Source organism: Abrus precatorius, unplaced genomic scaffold (genome assembly GCF_003935025.1).
Source record: "Abrus precatorius isolate BTA unplaced genomic scaffold, Abrus_2018 Scaffold7, whole genome shotgun sequence".
Taxonomy (NCBI): domain Eukaryota; kingdom Viridiplantae; phylum Streptophyta; class Magnoliopsida; order Fabales; family Fabaceae; genus Abrus; species Abrus precatorius.
In genome coordinates this window covers 17,712,764-17,718,753 of record NW_020874417.1, presented here as the reverse complement: position 1 = coordinate 17,718,753, position 5,990 = coordinate 17,712,764, and the positions used below count along the sequence as shown (strand labels likewise).

Sequence of the window (5,990 nt, the reverse complement as noted above, 5' to 3'; positions counted from 1 at the left end):
TTTTCAACTACTTTAAACATAAATTATTATTATTTGAATGATGAGAAATATATATAAATAATTAATTGACAAGCTTCATAAATAACATTACATATAACTATTTTGTAATAATTAAATTTACATATTTATTTTTTCTTTTTTAAAAGAGTTTCTGAATTTTTTAGTCTAATTTTAGTAGAAATCAAATAAACTCTTGTTTATTTAATTGAAAAATAACATCTTGCCAAAACGAAATAAACAGCTAAGAAAAACGAACTATTACTGTTTAAAAAGAAACATTTTCTTTTGATACACATAGTAATTAAAAGAAAAACAACACATAGTTTGAATACTTTTCTGCTACATGTCCCATATTTGTGGGTCTTATTAATAATTATTCTTAAAAATGAATTAAGAAATTAGAAAAAATTGTTAAAAATCATTTCAGAGATATATTTAAAATTATGAAATGATTTTAAATATTTTTGTTTTTAATTCTGAAATGATTAACATTTTCCATTGTCTATTTGTTTATCTTTTTCCTTGCTTATTTATTTAATTAAAGAATGAGAATTCACCGAATTGAAACGGTAACTAGAGGAGAGACATGGGAGAGAAGTTATAGTAAGATTCACCTCAAAAAATGCATACTTCCTTTCAGTGTCCACCTTCTATTCAAATCTCCGAACATTGAGTTCAACAAAATGACATATTTCTCTCTTCTTTCTCAACTCCACCCTTTCTCTTCCTCGCATTTCTATTTGTCATTTCATATTTTCACCTTCTTCTCTGCCAAATGCCCATAATGACCATCACAATTACATGCTTCCTTATTCCAACACCATTAGACAAACTCTTGTAAACAAACCAAATACCCACAAAGATCGATGCCCCTCTTTATTAGTCTTAGGATTATTGTGGCGCCTCATATTTTCAATTAAGAATGCTTTATATATAATATTATTTACACATCTTCCTTTTGCGGTTAGTGTCATCAAGGTACCTTTTTTTGGTGCTTTATTTATGTGGGTTTAGGTCAATTGTAGGGAAAGTTAATGAGAGCTCCCGAACTGAGGAAGAAGAGAAAGTGTACTCTTGGTTATACACTTTGGCTCAATCAGACAAAAACTTGGTCTTCGAATACGTTAAGTCAACAGAAAGAGGCAAGTGTCTGCACTCTGCACTACTTTGAAAAATGCTTGATATGTACATCTAGTGAGAGAATAGAAAAGAATAAATAGAAATAAAAGATATAACAAGTAATATAATATAATAGAAGGAAAGAGTTAGAGAAAAAAAAAAAAAAAGATAATAGAGAGGTGAAAATACTGTACGGATGTTTAAATATCATTTTTCATTTTGTAGATTGACTTTGGAAATTGTAATTGTGAATAGAAAATATGTCTTGGATGCATGGTTGTGTACATCAGAGATATTCAGAACATAGAGTTAAGATAAAACTTAGCTAGTTCAATACTTTTTGTATTATACAAAACTAGAGTTTTACCTACGTTTGTGTACATCAGTACAAATAAAATAGATAGCAGTGTATAGTGTTTTAAGCTTTTTATTGTGGTAGTCAGTATATTAAACTCCACCCTCTAGTTCCATCTGAAAGGTGTTTCTGAATTCTGCGCAGGCTTCAGTTTCACAGAAGCAGATAGGAGATTGCGGGAAAATGGTCCAAATGTTCCACTCGAGTATTCTTTTCCAAGCTGTCATTCATTATCAGTGACAACCCAAATGGATTTATCATGCTGATATTGGTTTTCATCAGTGTCACCTTCCGTTTCTATCAGGTATTTTCTGCAATAGTTGGTTGTGTTGAATGAATGAATATTTATTTCTCTTCCCTTTAAACTTGCACCTTAATTGTGTGTGCCTCTTAGGAATACAGCAGCAATGAAGCTTTCAGAATTCGTAAGATGCCCAATAAAAGTTCAAAGATGCGCTGGTAGAGTTGTGCAAACAGAATTAATAGTTCAAGTTGATCATACGGATGTAGTTCCAGGTGACATTGTGATTTTTGAACCTGGTGACCTCTTTCCTGGAGATGTCAGATTGTTATCTTCTAAACAACTTGTTGTAAGGTATGTCATATTGATTGAAAAATCTGCATGTTTAGTTGATGATGGTCATGTTGGACTAAGTGGATGGTTTTAACAAAGTATAACATGGTGATTTCATACCTTATTAACAGGCCTCACTTACTGGAGAATCTTGGACAACTGACAAAACAGCTGACATCACAGAAGATCATAACACTCCTTCACTAGATTTAAAGAACATATGCTTTATGGTTAGTAACACAACTCCCTCTATCTATTTTGTTACAATGGAAGTTATAGCTTCAATTTATAGAGTTACATCCCATAAAAGCCCCAACAAGAATACTTCATAGAACAAAATGCTAGGAATTGATTAATGTAGCCATATGAATAAAGAACATGATAGAGAAAAAAAAAAGAGAGATAAAAGAGAGAGAGTAGGTAAGATCTGTGTGAATATTTTAAGGACATGAATAGAAATAGAAACAGTAAGTTTATTTCTCTAATTCTCTTCTTTGACAAAGATGATTTCCGTTAAATCGTATACATTAAGAAACTCAAATCACAGTAACACACTAACATTATTGTTGCACTTAACTCATGAGGATCCAAATTTATGTCGATCATTATTTACCTCCTTTAGAATTTCATAATATTTAATTTTCAAACAAAGATTGTCAGATTAAATAGAAAATTTTTCTGTGAATTGATTAGTTGTGAACATTACAGGGCACAAATGTGTTATCGGGTACCAGAACAGGCTTATTTATACCTACTGGATCCAATACTTGCATGAGCACCATGTTTTCAAAAGGTTGGAAGAAGAAGCTACCAGATGAATTTGAAAAGGGTCTCTGATGGATATTTTACTTGCTTATTTCTATTATTCTAGTAGTTGTTACAATCATGTTTGTGATAAATTACACTACATTTCTTGATTTGAGCGAAAGTATTTTTTTTTCACGATCTCAGTTGCATCTACCCTCAATCCTCAAATGCTTCCCCTCATCATTAACACATGCCTTGCAAGAGGAGCACTTACTATGGCCAAAGACAGATGTAAAGAGTTTAATAGCTATACACGAGATGGGATCAATGTAAATATAAATTCACGTTACAAATGAAATGATTGATGATTTGGGCACTATATTCATATGGCAGTTGCACAAATTTGAATCAAACTAAGTAAACATATAAATTTATGTTACAATTCTGACCCCTTGCAATCTCTTACCTTGTCTCGAAAATCAAAGTAAAAAAAAAAGAGAAAAGAGAATTGGAATCTACAATTAATGATTAGGTTAGCATGCTATTTAATTTTTAAGATTAAGCTAGGGGAAGTCATAATGTAAAAATATATCATTATCGAGATGTGTGTATAGGAATGATATATTAGAAACATAATGAATAAATATAAATTTGACAGTAATAAATAGAGAAATAAATATTCAATAATGAACTCTTTGACTCTTCTTCGTATGATGCTTGAGTCTAAATTATGATCTAACCTCTAATCATATGCGTTGAGGTACGTTTATGGTGCTAAACTCCTTGTCTGTTAATAATTGAACCCATCCATATGCCCCCAAATAACCATAAAAATGCACATCCAAGTGAAAAAAGAAAATGATACAATAATATTATTAAAATTGAATGAAAACATAAGGTCCAAAATGATTGTAAAAGATATAAGATTAAGAGACTTGTTTCGTTCCATATATATATATATATATATATATATATAGTTTTAGTAATAGAATAGAAAGAATTCTTAAATTACTTTTAAGAATATATTATTATTTGATAAAATAATATTAATATTAGTATATTCGAATACTAGTCTCATTTGTTTGGAAATAATTTATTTTTATTTTATTTTAGAAAAAGCATTTTTATTTAGAATATATTTCATATTTATTATTCTATAAATATTCATCACTATAATAATCATTCTCAAATTTTCATTCAAATTGATTAATAATTAATACTAACCTAGTTATTTTTCATATTCATAGGAGTCATTTATGTTTCTGCTTTATAAATATAATATTTTATCCCGAATTGATTTTTTTCAGGTATCAAATTAAATTGGAATATTTAATATCAGAATAATGGTATAAATGGAATCTTTTTTTTTTTTATATGCCTTAAAAAATCCAAAAATGAAAGTGGAATTATTCAATTTGTTTCCATTTTATATTTATATTTGAATTTCGATTCCATCTGTTTGTTTTGTTGCAAATTCATAGTTGAGTATATAATCATATTTTATTTATTCTTCTTTTTATAATAGGTATTTCATACATAGGATTAGGTAAAATTTCATGTAATTCAGTAAAAAGAAAAAGAAAAGAAATTCTATTTTTGCTAAATCTATTAATGTGATTTGATAAAGAATGACAACAAATCGTGAGATATTTTACTATAAAATTCACGGGAAAATTGAAAATGCTTGAGATTGGAAGACCTTGTGTTATATCACCCGATCTTGATTTTTCATATATAAATGTAACTAATATATCTCCTTCATAAAGTATTTCTCCATAATGTCCATGAACAGTTGCTCCTGGAATTGCCAAATAAGGGTTAGCCGATCTTATTTCTACAAAATCTATTTGAATAGTTAGAACTTGACCCAATTTTAAGTGTGGTGCATTTTTTGTTTGCACTATACATACATTTTCACAAATAAATTTCCTGAGACTTATTATTGGAAACCTTTTTTTCATAATAATTGTGATGGATAAAATGCCAATTCAAATAGAATGGATTTAAAATGATATTATTGCATCTATCAGGTTTATAAATTCTCTCATTTTTGTCCATTAAATAATATTTGAATACTTGAAGAGTTTCCTTTAATTTGTCAAGTTGCAAATTATTATTCATCAAGATCTGATTTATTTTTCCATAATATATCCTAATTTTTGGCCTAATTCTTCTTCTGATGATCGATTCAACCTCTGATAAAAAAGATATATCTTGGTTCTATTTTATCTTTTCAACAAATTTAGTAATGAGCATAATGGTCCTATTGTTCCGATGGAGAGAAGAACCTATGATTATATATATATATATGCATCATTTTAGCATTTTTTTTTATATGTACTTTTTTTTTTAATGTTGCATGAATATCTTTTGTATAGACAAGACAAGAACCCTTAAAATGAATCATGCAATCATGGTTAATCATCTTGATTGGAGGGACTTACCCCAAGAAAAGGTTCTACGCTATGCTTTCCTTAACTCTTACTTTAAGTATGATCAGAAGTATCCTCTGGATGATGCAATTCTAGCATATGTATATTCAAATGAATTCAGGTTCAAGCCATCTAAGTGGAGGAAGATAGACGAGATTCCTTTTGACTTCATAAGAAGAAGAGTATCTGTCATCTTAGAAATAGACACTCAGAATTCAATGAACACGTTTAAATAAATCTACTAAAGCATTATGCCATTATTTTATCTTTAAGAAAAATGCACAAAAATAATTGTAAATAATTGATAGGAATCCCAAGTTTTTTCACAGAGCAGCAGTTTAACATAGGCGTAAAAACTTGATTGAAGTCCTAAAAGATGACCAGGAGAATTGAATTTATAATCATGATAAGTTTAAGTCCATGACTCTTAGTTATTTTAGGGATATCTACCATGATCCTAATACTCATGATAGTACCTTGTCCTGTCAGGTATCTTTTCCCCCTCCGAGAGAAGAGGATAGGATTCTCCTCCTCTCTAGTATTTCCCTTGAGGAGGTTAAAACTGCACTCTTTAGTATAGCTAATCTCAAGTCTCCTAGTCTAGATGACATTCATGCCATCTTCTTCAAAAACCAGTAGCAACACCTAGTCCTTTTTATTTTTAATTTTGTCTAAAATAATTTTAATAATCCTTCTAAAATTACCTCTATCAATCACACTGGGATCACCCTCATCCCTAAAATTGACAACCCTAAGTATACGG

At 29.3% G+C, this 5,990-nt stretch overlaps 1 pseudogene; it reads left to right on the top strand.

The window, feature by feature from the left end:
* Positions 1-784: 784 nt before the first annotated feature.
* Positions 785-5,463, top strand: LOC113871579 (annotated as a pseudogene).
* The last annotated feature ends 527 nt before the right edge of the window (positions 5,464-5,990 follow it).